Source organism: Maylandia zebra, linkage group LG2, assembly GCF_041146795.1.
Source record: "Maylandia zebra isolate NMK-2024a linkage group LG2, Mzebra_GT3a, whole genome shotgun sequence".
Taxonomy (NCBI): Eukaryota; Metazoa; Chordata; class Actinopteri; order Cichliformes; family Cichlidae; genus Maylandia; species Maylandia zebra.
Window position 1 is genome coordinate 5,479,631 of NC_135168.1, and position 16,330 is coordinate 5,495,960.

The 16,330-nt window shown below is 43.1% G+C and overlaps 1 protein-coding gene and 1 long non-coding RNA gene across 4 annotated transcripts in view; one reads left to right on the forward strand and one right to left on the reverse strand.

Moving 5' to 3' along the window:
* The window catches only part of LOC112431789 (NACHT, LRR and PYD domains-containing protein 12-like), a 301,046-nt gene extending 299,300 nt beyond the window's left edge, over positions 1-1,746 (forward strand). Inside the window, exon 13 of the mRNA XM_076888510.1 lies at positions 1-1,746. This exon is cut by the window's left edge and continues 1,593 nt beyond it. The gene's annotated coding sequence lies outside the window, so the exon portion shown is untranslated.
* A 1,511-nt stretch (positions 1,747-3,257) lies between these two features.
* Positions 3,258-16,330, reverse strand: part of LOC143420434 (uncharacterized) — a 28,887-nt gene continuing 15,814 nt past the window's right edge. For 2 of the 3 annotated variants that reach the window (XR_013100260.1, XR_013100261.1), the window contains exons 2-4: positions 11,684-11,789; positions 4,832-5,764; positions 3,258-4,506 (exon numbers count right to left, since the gene is read on the reverse strand). This is a non-coding gene — a long non-coding RNA (uncharacterized LOC143420434). Of the gene's footprint in view, positions 4,507-4,831; positions 5,765-11,683; positions 11,790-14,060; positions 14,188-16,330 lie in introns of those variants that run through there. The other variant, XR_013100259.1, reaches the window with a different exon arrangement.

Below are 16,330 nucleotides of genomic sequence, written 5' to 3' on the forward strand. Positions count from 1 at the left end.
AAGTTGCTATACATCAATACAACTGTTATAGCCCTAATTTTAATAATATGTATGCATTAAGTCCATAGTAACTACATAAACTGCAAAAAAACCTCTGCTCATCCATCTCTGTGTGTATCAGGATACATTTGGTTCATAATACACAGAAAAATCAGAGTTATTACCTGTAATAAATGTGAAAGATTCCTGCAGTGATAACCAGGCAGGACTGAAACACATCCAAGCTGTCACCACGGTAACAGCACCGCCCATCCACAGGTGAGGGGAGGAGCAAAAAGAGGGACTTTGACCATTTTATACTAAAAACACTGAACTAATGTTTCTAATATGAAACAAATAAGCCCACATTAATGTGAGCGTTTATTAAATAATAATAATGATGATTTCCTCCTGATCTCATTTCCACAGCAGAGAAAACTGTGGTGTATATTGAGGTGGAGGGTGTGGTCTGTGGCTCAGGTGTAGAGTGAGGGTGGGGTGCACCACAGCAGCATGCTGGGACTGCTGAGGGTGGAGGAGGGAGTGATGATGACATCAGAGCTGCAGCACAGAGACCAGTGAACACACAGTCTGTTCATCTTTGCATAGATACAATATACAGCACAATATTGAATGACAGACACGCTGTGGGAGCTTCCACAGATACACTGACGTCAGCATCCAGAGTCCTCCTGCTGCTCCCCCCTCAGAGCCCCGTGATCAGCACCAACACATTCAGTTAGATGACAGAGTCCAGCTGCAGCTAGAATCAGCTCCCCTCTGTGAACAACAGCACAGCGTCAGTGTTTCACACTCAGTGAAAGGAGGAAACAGCAGAAGAACACCATGTGTGCTACGTTTCCCAGGACACACTACAAACTGCACAAATACAGAGCAGCACGTGGAAGGACCTGGAGCTGCATTTACAGAGCTGCAGACAGCGTGATGTCCTGTATGGACAGGTGGAAGGAAGCAAGTCCTCAGCTGGAACACTCGTGTTTGTCCACAGACAGGAAACACAGCAGGAAACTTCCTCACAGAAGTGCAGCTCATGGATAACACACTTCCTGTCAGTCAGAATGAGGCTGCAGCCAAACACAGAAAGGTGTTTTTGTCCAGATGAGCCCAGAGAAGAAACACGAGTGTTCACAGACATCAGAAGCTCAGAGAGGTGAAACATGAGGTTGGAGTCCTCGTCAGCATCCAGAAGAGCTGCTGTGAAACCCTGAGTACTCATGACAGACTCTGATGGCACAAACACATCATGATTCAAACAGAAAGACAAACATGGAGCTCCTGATCCTCCTGCATGAGAACAAGCTGACATGAGCGCTGTGTCTGAGAGTGTCTCCCTGTCACAGTGACAATAACACAGCTGCTGCTCACAGTCATTAAACTGACCTGAGGTCAGCTGTGCTCCTTACATATGAACCATGTGACCTCACATCAGTGCTGTGGATGACTGTAGTCATAGAAGAGTAGAGCTGTAGCAGGTGGTGTGAGGAGGAGGTGGTGTATTCTAGTTAACGCAGTACTGAAACACTCCAGCAGAGGGCGCTGTTAAGTCCTTATTGTAACACAGTTACTGTGTGCAGTTAGACTTCATACATAATCTGCACTTATTTCCATCAGACATGCTGTCAGTAAATGATTGGTTTCTATACATTTCTAAACACAAAACCTCTTCACACTTCTAACATGCACATTTACACAACTAAATGGCAGTATTGATGAAAAGAAACACATTCAACAAATCCATTTAAACCTTAAAACAAACAAAGGGAAGCATCTCTATGGACAAACAAACCCCTCCACTTGGTTTGACCTGCTGATGTCATGTGTGACATCAGCAGGACTTTAAAATGAGGAAATGCCGGGCGGGCGTTTCCCCACACCTGACCCTCATGAAGACTGAAAAGACAAACAAAGTAAGAACAAATGACTTAATCTGTAACATAATAAAATGTAAAGAAACATGTAACTGAGTATTCAGCTTCATTTGCAGAATGTTTGATTTGCCAGCAACTGAATGCTTCCACACACAAACCCGGCATAGTGAGTGAAGCAATGTTACTTAACAAATAGCAAATCATAGCAAATACATAGAAACAGAATAATGTGTTTAATATGCAAAAGAAGAAGAAGAAGTAAACACATATGGGACAAATGGAGACCACTGCAGCTCATCCACCAGTGGGGTAAAAAGAGCAACCAAGAAAGTGGCAGCCTGCACGGCCACAGATGTGCTGGAGGAGCTAGAAGCTCTACCCATGGAGAAACTCCTGGAGAACCTTGCTAAGCCTAACAGGGGACAGGTACTTCTGCCCAACCTGGCAGCCACAAAGTGAACTCATTTAGGTAAAGATAACCACATGCACCTAACCAGCCTGCACCAGCCTGACATTTCTTCCTCCTAAGTAAAAACCAATGGATGGATTGAACTTAGAGTCTCAGCTCAGTTTTCTATTTTGACCACCTACACCCCAAGATACTCTTTTAAAAAGTGTTGTTTTCAGATCCCTTTGAAGTTCATAAAGGGCCTGTTCATTTTCATTCAGATGTTTTATTACATAAATGTTACTGTTTTCTTTTGATTTATGCTCCCACTACACTGCACCTCTACAAACAACAATGCCACGGACTGTCAGCTGCTTTTACATGCTGTGAACATGAGTAGGTTTGATCAGAGTTTCAATTATCAAAGAAAAGACAAACTGAGCAAAAAGAAGGAAAAAAAGACCAACTTCTTCCCAACTGACAAGAAAAATACTCGTCATGTTTTCATAATAAAGGATCAGGCTCCCCATTTATGACAGCTTGGACCAATAATGTATGTTACACTGATGCTACTGTAGAGACAGGGTCAACATCTCTATTTAAATATAATTAATATACAAAACACAATAAAAGTTATACATGAATTATTCATTATTTTTACTATTGATAAAATTCATGTATACTAATCAAAGTTATACATGAGTAACGACATTATTAATAATGATTAATAATAATAATTCTAATGCCAACATGATGACTGTTCATAGCTCCTGCTTTGAAATACTGAACTTAAACATTGACCTGATGAAAGATCACAATTCACAGTGGCCCACTGTCAGAATCATTCTGAATATAAACTCATCGAGTTAATCTCAACCTTTCTCAAATGTGCTGTGAATAAATGCTGCTGCAAGCCACTGTGGGAAAGCTGTGTTATTATCATGGAAACATCTGTGACACATTCACAGAGGACGAGGACACAAAGGGACGACACGCAGAGGCTGTGTTAAAGTCAAAAATCCAAATCTTTAGTCCTAAACAGGCAGTGGTTACAAACAGGAAGACGAGCAGTCCATTAAACAGTCTACAGGGTCAAACATACAGAGAATTCAAACAGCTATTAAAAACAAATAACTGGACACTGAAAAACTTCAGTGATGTGTGAGGCACCAAAGGGAAGCAGCTGAGTATATTCAATGAATTATCTTCAAATACAAAGACAGAAACTCCTACAGGCAGCATGCAAACTGAGCAGGATACACAAAGATCAGAGATTACAAAAGAAATCAGAAAAGGATTTCAAACTTACTGAGAGCAAGGCCTCTGTTACAAATCTGTCTAATAGAAAAACATGCTGTACAGATACAATACGCTCAGTGTTCATGGTCATTTAAAAACTGGTCAAACTGATCAAAATACATTAAAACAAAAACTTTATAATAGGAAACAGTTTTCAACCAACTGATGAAAAGAAAGCTAACCACTTGACGTGAACACTACAGTAGGACAGTTTTGAAAGCTTAAAATGGAACTAGGGGAAGAGTTTGATTCACAGCTGCCTCATCAGATTTTTACAGGAGATTCTATCTGAACTCTGTGGAGCCTGATCTCAAGCTTTTTGAGTCTGACACAGAAACCAGAGGATCTTTCTGTGTCTTCAGATTCACTGTGATCCAGTGATGGGAGTGATTTCAGCCCTGAGTGATCGCGCTGATGTTTGCACAGAGCAGACAATGAGGTGAATGTTTGGGCACATTGGTAACAGTGAAACAGTTTATTAGTAACGTGGGATCGTTTGTGTTCAGAGTATGAACTGAGATTCCTGAAGCTCTTGTCACACTGGTCACAGCTGTAGTTTCCTTCCATGTGTGCACGTTCATGCCTGTTACAAGTACTTGAATGTGAGAAGCTTCTGTCACAGTGTCTGCACTTGTGTGGTTTCTCTCCTGTGTGGACTCGTTTGTGTGTTTTAAGCTGATCTGCAGTGGTGAAGGATGACCCACACTGATCACAGACGTGCTTTTTAACCCCACTGTGAATCAGTTCATGTTGTTTTAAATCACTTGATGTGGTGAAGCTTCTCCCACATTCTTTGCAGTATTTCAGTTTGTCTCCAGTGTGTCTACGTTGATGTACTTTTAGGGTCTTTTGCTGACTGAAAGTTTTTCCACAGAGGTCACAATGAAAGTCTTTCCCACCACCACAGTGATGACAGGGTTGAGAACTGGATCCATCTGTGTCGCTCTGCTTCTAAACAAAGACACAAAGACAGTGTAAGTCAGTCCTTCAACATTTGTATCCTGAACGTCGCCTGAAATAAAGAGCATCTCTGCAGACGTCCAACTACATTTGACTGTTTCAGTTAACACACTCAGTTTACTGGGCTGCAATAACTACAATACTACCACCATAATACTACAGTAATACTAAAATCATAACTGAAAGGAAAATCTGAATAATCACTCAGAGCTGCTTTTCCATGCAGTAGAATTGCTAACATGCTAACACAGTTTAATGAGCAGAGTTGTTCCAAACAGTCAGGCTAAAATGACAAGATAACAATATAAATACATACCTCACAGTAGCTGCACTTGTAGAGTCTCTTTCTGGTGTGGATCTGTTGGTGTTCTCTCAGGTGATGTGGAGATTTAAAAGTCTTCTCACACAGGTCACATTGATAAGGTCTCTCCTTAGTGTGGGTAAACATGTGTCGTTGTAACTGTGCGTCTGTTGTAAAGTATTTGCCACACTGTTCACAGCAGTACACATCATGTCTGGTGTGAATGCGTAGGTGTGTATTTCGGTACCCTCTCTGGCTGAAAGTTTTTCCACAGATGTCACAGCTGTATGCCTTAATTCCAGAGTGGGTAACTAGATGCTTCTGTAAGTGGCTACTGTGAGTAAAAGCTCTGCCACACTGATCACAGCTGTACGCTTTAACTCCACTGTGGATGAGTTGGTGTGTTTTTAGGGAACCCTTCAAGGAAAAAGACTTTCCACACAAGTCACAGCTCAACGGTCTCTCTCCAGTGTGGATGACCTGATGCCGTTTTAGTGAAGCCCTCACAGTAAAACCCTTCCCACACAAGTCACAGCTGTATGGCTTAATTCCAGAGTGGGTAACTAGATGCCTCTGTAAGTGGCTACTTTGAGTAAAAGCTCTGCCACACTGATCACAGCTGTACGCTTTAACTCCACTGTGGATGAGTTGGTGTTGTTTTAGGTAACCCTTCAAGGAAAAAGACTTTCCACACAAGTCACAGCTGAACGGTCTCTCTCCAGTGTGGATGACCTGATGCTGTTTTAGTGAAGCCCTCACAGTAAAACCCTTCCCACACAAGTCACAGCTGAACGGTCTCTCTCCAGTGTGGATGACCTGATGCCGTTTTAGTGAAGCCCTCACAGTAAAACCCTTCCCACACTCGTCACAGGTGTGTTTTCTCTCTCCCTTTCTTCTGTGAGGTTTGTCGGCCTCCTGAGAGCGCTGACTTCTGGCTCTATGTTGGTCCTGCAGTGACAGAGATACAAACAGAGGCAGTGAGTGAAATGCAGTCGTGGAACAAACTCAACCTTCAAACTCCATTAACACTAGTTTTAAACCTGAAGGTGGAGCGTGGCACCAAACACCTTAAAGGTCTCTTATCCCCACCTGCTGGTAGTTCTAACACATTACATCCAACCTGGTGTTAAAGATAATTCATGACTGTTCAAACACTAAACTCATGCACACACACACACACACACACACACACACACACACACACACACACACACACACACACACACTACTTTATAATTTAGATTATTTTGTTGTTTCCTATTACATATTTCTATAATTTGTATAGATTTATACATAATTATTCAGTGATAATAAATCCTATGTTTGTTTATTCTAAAGGAACCCCGTCAGCTTCCACAACAGATGTTGCTCGTCTTCCGTCAAATACTCACATAAAATATTACACAATGAAGTGGATTCAAGATATCCACATAATTTCACTCTTACATCCACAGTGAGGTTTCACAATTGTTCAAATATAAGCAATCAATAATAATAATAATAATAATAATATTTCTCTGTCAGCCTTCTCGGTTACGAATCGTCTTCTGCTCCTCTGTCATGCGGCGTCCCACAGGGCTCAATTTTAGGGCCACTGCTCTTTTCACTGTATCTATTGCCTCTGGGTTCTATCCTTAGAAGGCATGGGATCTCATTTCATTGTTATGCCGATGACTGCCAACTTTATTTGACACTAAAACACATGGATGGCATCTCCATAAAACCTCTCTTGACTTGTCTAGATGACATTAAAGCTTGGTTGGCTCTAAACTTTTTAAATTTTAATGAAAAGAAAACAGAGCTGTTGGTGTTTGGACCCAGTGGTCCCTGTGAGTCCTCCCCTGTTGTTTTAGGATCCCTGGAAGTCTATTTTAAATCTGTGGTTACTGACCTTGGTTTTAAGTTGGACAGTGATTTTAAATTGGACAACCAAATCAGAGCAGTGGTGAAGTCCGGTTTTTATCATTTAAGGCGACTGGCAAGAGTAAAATCTTTTCTTTCGAGGCAGCACCTTGAAACAGTGATCCATGCTTTTATTTCTTCCCGCCTGGACTACTGTAACTCACTTTATGTGGGGGTCAGTGAGTCGTTGCTCTCACGTCTGCAGCTGGTTCAAAATGCGGCTGCACGACTCCTAACAGGGACTCAAAAAAGAGAGCATATAACCCCCGTGCTAGCCTCTCTGCACTGGCTGCCTGTGTCTTTTAGAGTTCATTTTAAAATTCTTATGTTTGTTTTTAAATGCCTTCACAGTCTTGCCCCGCCTTACCTCTCTGAGCTTCTTCATCCCCACACACCCTGTCGGTCTCTCAGGTCAGCTGACCAGCTGCTCCTGGAGGTACCGAGATCCAGGAGGAAGCTCAGAGGGGGCGGGGCCTTCTCTATTGTGGCTCCAAAGTTATGGAATGATTTGCCCATGCACGTTAGAGAGGCCCCTTCACTGTCCACTTTTAAATCACGTCTTAAAACCCACTTTTATTCCTTGGCTTTTAACCTCAGTGAGACTTAGTTTCTCTTTTAATTGAAGTAGTTATTTAATTAATGATTTCACTCTTCTTTTATTTGTGTTTTATTTATAGCTCATGTAATTTTATTTTACAGTTCCAATGTACAGCACTTTGTGTCAGCTGTGGTTGTTTTAAAGTGCATTATAAATAAAGTTGATGATGTTGATGATGAATATCAATAACATTGAGGCACATTACACAAATTTCAAAAACAAATCATGTCTTACAATATTTACAACAACTAAAAGCTCTGTAAATCGGCTTTTAAGTGTTCATTGAAGTTTTGAATAATTCTCTAATTTTTTAAGGCAACTTATTCCACTTAAAAGTTGCTCTAAATGTAACAGTTTTACAAAACGTTACTTTTAACTCGAGCATTTACTAAATTGCAGCTTGTTGAAAACTGTGTAATATGATGATGTATTTCATCTGGATACTGCAGCTGAGCAGAATAAATGTGGTGTGTTTAACAGAATTGCTTTCTTTAGAACTACAAGTAAGCCATAGAATATTTTAGCCTGTACAGGAAGCCAAGAAAGGTTATTATGCATTTTATCAATATTAGTATAGTATGAACATCTTCACACTAATCTGGACGCCTTATTCTGGACTAACTGAAGTCTGTTAAGATCTTTCTTATTAGCTGCTGACCAAATGATTGAACAATACTCCAGATGAGACATTACTAGTGGATTAATGACATCTTTCATAATGAAGAAGTGATACACAAAGAGCATTTCATAGCCATAGCTATGCCTTGTCGGCAGAGTTATGTGACATTAGTGATGTTTGTACTTTCAGCGTTAACTTGGTTTTAAAGCCTTTAAAATATACGCCGTTCAATAGTCGACCTTAATCTGACAGAGAATGTGATGATTTTGTGGATAATTAAACTCACTCATATATCCACAAACACAACAAGCTGAAAGTCAGTGATGCTGCTCGGTTTGCAGTCCTGAACATCACGGCACAAGCAGGATTCACTGCACCACCACAGACCTGTGATAGCACTATCCCCCTGCTGAACGAGCTGAACACTTTCTTTGCTCGCTTTGAAGTCCAAAACAGCACCACTGCACAGAAGACCCCACCCCCTCCTGGTGACCAGGTGATGACTCTGTCCCCGGACAGCGTGAGGAGATCCCTCAGCAGGATCAATGCACGTAAAGCTCCGGGTCCTGACAACATTCCTGGTCGTGTACTGAGAGACTGTGCAGTGGAACTCACTGATGTCTTCACAGACATCTTCAACATATCACTCATCCAGGCTGTCGTCCCCACATGTTTTAAAGCCACCACAATCATTCCGGTTCCAAAAAAGTCATCTCCCTCCTGCTTTAATGACTACCGTCCTGTTGCACTTACTCCCATCCTGATGAAGTGCTTCGAACGACTAGTCATGCAACACATCAGGACTGTCCTGCCCCCCTCCCTGGATCCCTTCCAGTTTGCGTATCGGCCCAACCGCTCAACCGATGATGCCATCTCCACTGCACTCCACTTGAATGCTGTTCATAGATTTCAGTTCAGCATTCAACACTATAATCCCCCAACAGCTCACTCAAAAACTGGTCCAGCTGGGGCTCAACACCTCACTGTGCAACTGGCTGTTGGATTTCCTCACCGGAAGACCTCAAGCAGTACGGGTTGGCAGTAATACATCCAGCACCATCATTTTAAACACGGGGGCCCCGCAGGGATGCGTGCTGAGCCCCCTCCTCTTCACTCTGCTGACCCATGACTGCACTCCATCATACAGCTCCAACCTCTTCATCAAGTTTGCGGACGACACAACGGTGGTGGGTCTCATTAGCAACAGGGATGAGACCGACTACAGAAGTGAGGTGAGATGCCTGGCCACGTGGTGTGCTGACAACAATCTCTCTCTGAATGTGGAGAAGACGAAGGAGATTGTTGTGGACTTCAGGAGAATGCACACCCAACATGCTCCTCTGACCATTGACGGAGCGTCTGTGGAGAGAGTGAGCAGCACCAAGTTCTTGGGTGTGCACATCACAGAGGATCTCTCCTGGACGTACAACACCACAGCACTGGCCAAGAAATCACAGCAGCGTCTCTTCTTTCTCCGCAAACTAAGAAGAGCAGAAGCACCAGCCCCCATCATGTACACTTTCTACAGAGGCACCATCGAGAGCATCCTGTCGAGCTGCATCACTGTGTGGTTTGGAGCCTGCAATGCGTCCTGTCATAGAACCCTCCAACGCATAGTGAGAGCTGCAGAGAGGATCATTGGTGTCTCTCTCCCCTCCCTCCAGGACATTTACAACACCCGTCTCACTAAAAAAGCCCTTTGCATAGCGGCTGATCCCACGCACCCAATGCAAAGCTTCTTCAAGCTGCTGCCGTCAGGGAGGAGACTGCGGAGTCTCCAGGCCAGGACCAGCAGGCTGAAGGACAGCTTCATCCATCAGGCTGTCAGGAAGCTTAACTCCCTCCCGATTCTGCCCCCTCTCCCCTCTCTCCTCCACGGTCTCACTGAACTCTGTCACACACACACACACACACACACACACACTCTCTGACTCACTCACTGGCCTGCACCAGTTACCAGTCACTTTGTGGAGCAGTGGACTGCCATTACCTCATAAGACTTTGTGTTACACTATCTCTTACCGTACATTACTAAATCTCCAGTTGCACTATTTGCCTATTTACACTACTCTGCCTGGTTTACACTCAATGTCATTTACCCTTACTTGACTATTGTATATTGTATATTGTATATCTTTCTTGGTATAATCGCATTGTATTTATTTAAATTTTTACTTTTTAATTATTTTACTTGCATTTCTTAATCACTCTCTTATATTTAAATGTTCTTTTGCTATTTCATCTAGGGTTTGAGAGTAACGAAATTTCTATTCTCTGTATGTCCTGTACATGTGGTAGAATTGACAAATAAAGTTGACTTTGACTGTTAATGTTAGCTGTGTTATATTGCTGCCTCTGTTCGGTGGTGTCGAGCCAAACGCACTTTAACGTGTTTGAACGAGCTGACGGTTCACTCGTTAAGCTGAAAGAAAGATGCTTTAATCACAGCAGTCACACATGTGTCCACTGCACCATCTGGAACTCTTCTTGTTTACACTCGTAATAACACAAACACTAAATCCTGCTTCTCTGGTGCTGTTGTGTAGCAGTGTGTACACCTGAGACTGTCACCTGTCTGTCTGTCCTGCACTCTCTCTCTGTTTCTTTCTCTCTGATTGTGGAATAAAAGTATGAACATGTGTTTATAAGTTACACTTGTGTTTGAATCCTGCAGCTTATCACACATTTGATTTCCATGTGTGACGACTGCAAGTGTCCAGAGTGAGGACAGACTGAGGGAGCCACTGCTGCACATCATCTGTGAGGCTTTGCAGCCCTGATGATCCACCAGGACAAACTCAGCAGTGTGTGAGGAAGAGGAGGAGGAAGAGCCAGCAGCACAGAAATGAAGCCCAACAATCATGTTTCACAGTCCTGTGGTCTCAGCCTCAGATACTCATCAAATCACACAGAGCTCATGTAGAAACAAATGAACTAAATATGTTCTCCTTCATTTCTGTCAAACAAAGCTGTATGAAACGTTTCCAGCTGTTAGTATCATGGTTGCTAGGCAACCTGGGCAGCGCGACGGAGGCTAGACGTCCCATTTCACGAGCCTACGAGCCTCGCACTTCGGCCTTAGCGGTCTTTGAGTACGCGGCCCTTGAGGACTTTAAAGCTGCAGAACCTGAATCGGGATACAGCCATGATGATCTCCAGCCTCGTGCTCGCCAACATTCTCACCTGAGTTAAGAAGACGATCACTGAAATGGTCTCAGCAGGTCCTTTGATGACAGCAATGAAATGCAGTGGTAAGGCTTTTTGGGGATTAAGTTCGTTTTCATGGCAAAGAAGGACGATGCAGTTCATCTGATCACTCCTCATAACATTCTGGAGTGCAGGCAAAATGCTATTATAAAAACTTAAGCAGCAACTTCTCCAGGTTCCAATATTTATGCAATTCTCAAACCTTTTGGCCACGACTGTATAACCTCTTCTGAAGTTTAGTGGATATTATACATGGTTATGCTCAGGATGTGTTGGCCAGTTTCCACTGGAAACGCCTTTTGGTTAAACTGTCAGCGAGGAATTTGCATTTGCACTGTTACATTTTTATATAACTTTAATGCACATAAACAACAGCTGCTTGTTTCAGTGAAAATACATTGATGGGTTTTTAATAAAGTTGTGCAGCTGTAAAGTATTTTGTCTGGTGTCAATTCTATCGTCAGCTACATCGTTATGGCAAATGTTCAAATGTATATGGTGATAAATATCTTTGGTCATATGGTCCTGCTCTGTCTGTCACCTTCTGTGTTGAGCTCATTGTTTCCTCTGTAGTGGCTGAGCTGAGTCCAAGTAGCTGAAAATGTTCCTCTGCTGCTCCGTCAGACTCTCCTCCTCCTGCTGATCAGCTGGGACACAAAACAGATCTTTGTTAGGCTCCACACTGCACTGAAGAGTCAAAGTGTCTCATATGTTCATCTGACAAGTAAAAGAACACATTTTTGTTTCCCGAGGTGGGCAACTTGTTGGAAACAAACACAAAAGGTTTGAGCACTGATACCTGCCATTGCTGGCATTGAAAGATGCAACGCCAGCAATGTGGATTGTCAAGACTCAAACCAATCATCAAGCAAAGACAACAGGGATCATTTGTTTCTGTTTATTTAGCATTCACAGCATTTGTAGTTGCCTTCTGTGCAGGGGAAGTCCACGCACACTGTGTGGTACCGCCATCCGCAGAAGGTGCATTCAACCTCTGTAAGAGAAACGAGGTTGTCTGAGACTGAAATGATATTCACTAAAGAAGTGGTGATTTGTAAAACTTCACATTTTGATCCGGGACGTACTCTGCATAAAAACAAGCGCTCACTCTTCCTGCTCAACAAATGACAAGGGCGGAGCCTTATACCACGTGATACAGAAGCTGTGCCGTGTGATGCTAAAATTAGCAGGGAAAAAACAACGGAGAGCACGTCAGGGATGACGAGAAAGTGACAGGAGAAAATCCGTCCCGGTCAACCACCCAAACATCAATAACGGGAACCTTATACAGCGCTTCCCTATACACGTCGAACTCCCGCAGGCACAAAGACATCACGGAGGCTATCACTTATCACCTGACCAAAGATATGGCTCCATCAACTCTGTGCAAAACGAGGGATTTAGGAAAACGATCAACACCCTAGACAAACGCTACACAGTGCCGTCCCGCAACTATTTTTCTATTGTTGCACTACCTGCTCTGTACACGCAGCGTCGAGCAACGGTGGAGACGGAATTTCAAGCAGGACAACATTTTGCTGCAACAACAAAACGTGAGACATTTGTTGTTTTATGTTTATTTATTGTTATGAGAGAATCATGATCTCAATTCTAAGCCAAAAAATCGTGATTCTCATTTTTTGCAAAATCGTGCAGCCCTAACATTAACACAAAACTATTGTTTCACCAGAGAAACACACATGAAGAGAGAGAGAGAGACAATAACAGCTACCAAACAGTCGTCATAATTCGTCACACAATGAGAAAAGGACAAATCAACAAGTAACAATGACTAATTAATATTAAAATCTGTAACATAATGTATTGTTTGGAGTTTAGTCTGATTGGTTCAGGATGAGCTGCCATTATCCAATCACACGTCTGCTTACCTGCATCTTTTCTCTTTTTTCTAACCTGAGCACCTGATGGCTTTGAACTTTTGTTGTCCATCTTCCATTGGTTTGAATTTTGCGCTCCAGTACAAACACAAATCCCCCAACCCGAGGATCAGCACAATTAACCTAACAGACCTACACCTTAGTTCACAGATTCACTTTGTCTAAGGTTGATTTCTGGGATTTCACACAACCCAGGATTCAGATCGTGAATCCATGATGGGCTTGGATTTACATCATTATAAATGAAATGTGCTCTACGTGGAAGCAGCCGGCCCCGCCCCTTTTGACGGGTTGTGTGAGACTTTAAATCATCAAACTGTAAATTATAAATTTAAATTGTTATTGATCCTTTACCCCGAGTCCTAAAGTGTAGATTTATTTTCTTACTCTTCTTATATTTGTTGTTTGTTTACTTGCACCGCTGTAACTGCAGCCTCGTCGTCTCGTCTCTCTATATGCTGGACTGTCTGTAGCGGAGATGACAATAAATTTTACTTTGACTTCAGCAGCGCGCAGGCGCACCGAGGGCTCTCGAGCTCACTTTATAGAATTTAGAAAAAACATGGGTGCAGATTATAAGTCTGTATCATAATATCTGTTTGTTGTTTTTATTTTGTTTTGCGAGTTGGTTATTAGATGCCGCTCCAGCCAGCCAGAGACTCCCCGCCGCCCCGCCCTCTCCTCCCTGTGCCGCCAGCAGCAGGCGCACCTCGCAAACGGAGGGCGCCCTTACTCCCAGCAAATGGCTGATAGAAAACCGATCGGTGCCTACGAATTTCCCAATATGCGCTGGCATGACGTCGGGGAAGCATGGGTACGACCGATTATTTTATTTTTTTCTTGCCCGTGATGCCCCCCCCACCACGATGCATTCTATTGGTTTGCACACTTACACACACCCAGCTGTGGTTTCCTGTTTTGCTGGACTCTGGAGAGCCCCGCCTTTAACGCTCTTCTCTCACAGAGAGCAACAGAAAACTTGGAAAAACTCCAGATTGACTGAACTCAGTTCAAAGTTACCTTGACACCTTTAGATGTGAGACGTAGTGATGGTCCGCTTGAAGCTGACGCTCCGGTGCGTGTGTCAGAAAGATCAACGCGCTGCTTCAGAAGCACCGTGTCGAGGCTTGATTCGTTTGGCCAGAGTCACGTGATCAGTGACGTCTGAAGCTTCGTTTAGAACGTACCTTTTTTTAAATCGAACTTTATTGAAACACAATGAGTATACAACATACAAACAGATGAAGTTTACAAAAGAACAGAACATGAACATACAGAACCAGGAGTAAAAAAATGATGATATGAGTAGGCGAAAAAAAATCAACATATTGTAACGTGCAGTGGAGATGAAGCCAGCCGCGGAGGTGTGTAGGTGGATAGCGAATGAGCAACAGCTTCTGACTTTCCAAAAAGTACTCATTTATTTACAATATCAAAAATAAAAGTGCTACCTCTACCACACATTACTAAAGAGCACACTAGTCCGCGTACACACGGGAGCATCCATTACAGGAGGAGTGTGAAGAAGAACAAAAAGGGGGTGACACCAGTCGTGAGACAGGAGGCGCCGCCATGTGGTGATACACTGCATTACAATAGCAACTGTTACATAGTCCCCCCCTGGTGAGAAAAAGGCTGTCCTCAGCCGTACACAGCTGAAAAAGCACACACCACACCTAACAATACCCTATACATAGAGGTTACAGCTAAGATTGGTGCACACACACAGGGCAAAAGACCATTTAAAAATGAAATTGGTGAAAATAAGACGAATATGTACAGTGGAAAATCAGTTTTCTTAGTTTTTTTTCACTTTTTTCTTTTGTTCTTTTTTTTTTCCTAAGTAAATGCCAAGAATGAACCTTAACGCACGAAAGAGCCATAAAACTGGATTAAGTAGAGCAAACAGAAACATCTACATATCATGACTCAAAGTAGCAATGCAACAAGACAGCATCAAACAGGTTTAACCAAAACATTTCACTTCAGATCAAGCCTGGTTGTGTGAAAATCATTAGTCCATCTTTTGTTGCTCCAGCCAGACGTAACTCTGGGGCAACGTCTGGGCCTGAGATTGTAATGTCCACCAGCAGCTGGGTGCTGGACAGATCTGGGTGAAACACTCTCTGGAACAGCGCCCACACCAGAAGAAGAGTCAATGTCCGGTAAATCAAAGGGGAATGGCTCAGAGTCAATGTCAGTGTCTGCAGGGGGGCCAGGGTGGGCCTGAGAGTCAGAGTTCAGACCCTCTGTGGTCTCTCTCTCAGCAGGCAATGAAACAGAATGTTCTTTGGAAGTGAGAGAGTCCCAGGTATGGAACGGTTGCATGTTCACAACATGATAAACACCTGCATCCACACCGGAGTCCACCCAAGTGAGCCTGTAATTAACATCACTGAGTCTGAGATACACACAATGGTCCCTGAAACAGTGGTGCAAGTTTAGCAGTAAAGTTAGACTGAGCGTCTGACCTCACAAGGTCACCAACACGAAACGTGGCATGTCGATGTCTCAAGTCATAGTAATGTTTTTGTCTGTCATGGCTATAGTCCAAAGCTGCTTTGGCGTGGTCGTGAGCTTCCTGCAGGGAGGCTCTCAGAGTCTCAGGGTAAGGCACACCCGGTTCATCAACACCTGCTGTAGAAGGCTGAGTGATAAGGTCAAGCGGGGTGTCTAACTCACGACCATAAAGCATCATGGCAGGAGTCATACCTGTACTGTCATGGGGGGCGGTGCACAGAGCAAAGCAAATCTGAGGGAGAAACTTGTCCCATGATGTGTGCTTATCACCTACATAAGCGCGGATTGCAGTTTTCAGAGTCCGGTTGACGCGTTCAGTAGCATTTGTCTGAGGGTGATATGCCGTAGTGAGTCTGTGCACCGAGCCTAAGGCAGAAACAACATGTTCAAAAAGCTCACTCACAAAAGGAGACCCTCTGTCAGAAATGAGGTAAGTAAGTAAGTAAAATTTTATTTATATAGCACATTTCTAGATAGAGATCACAAAGTGCTTTACAAGATATAACAGATTAAAAAGACAAAATACAAACAAAGTTAGCAAAAAGCAGTTTTAAAAAGATGTGTTTTTAGCTGTTTTTTAAAAGTAATCAATGAATCAGCAGATCTTAAGTCCTGAGGAAGGGAATTCCACAGTCTGGCGGCCACAGTAGCAAAAGCTCTATCACCCCTAGTTTTCAGTCTCGTACACTGAATGACAAGTAGGCCCTGACTACTCGACCTCAGAGACCTACTAGGGGCATAGGGCTGTAAAAGTTCAATAATATATGGTG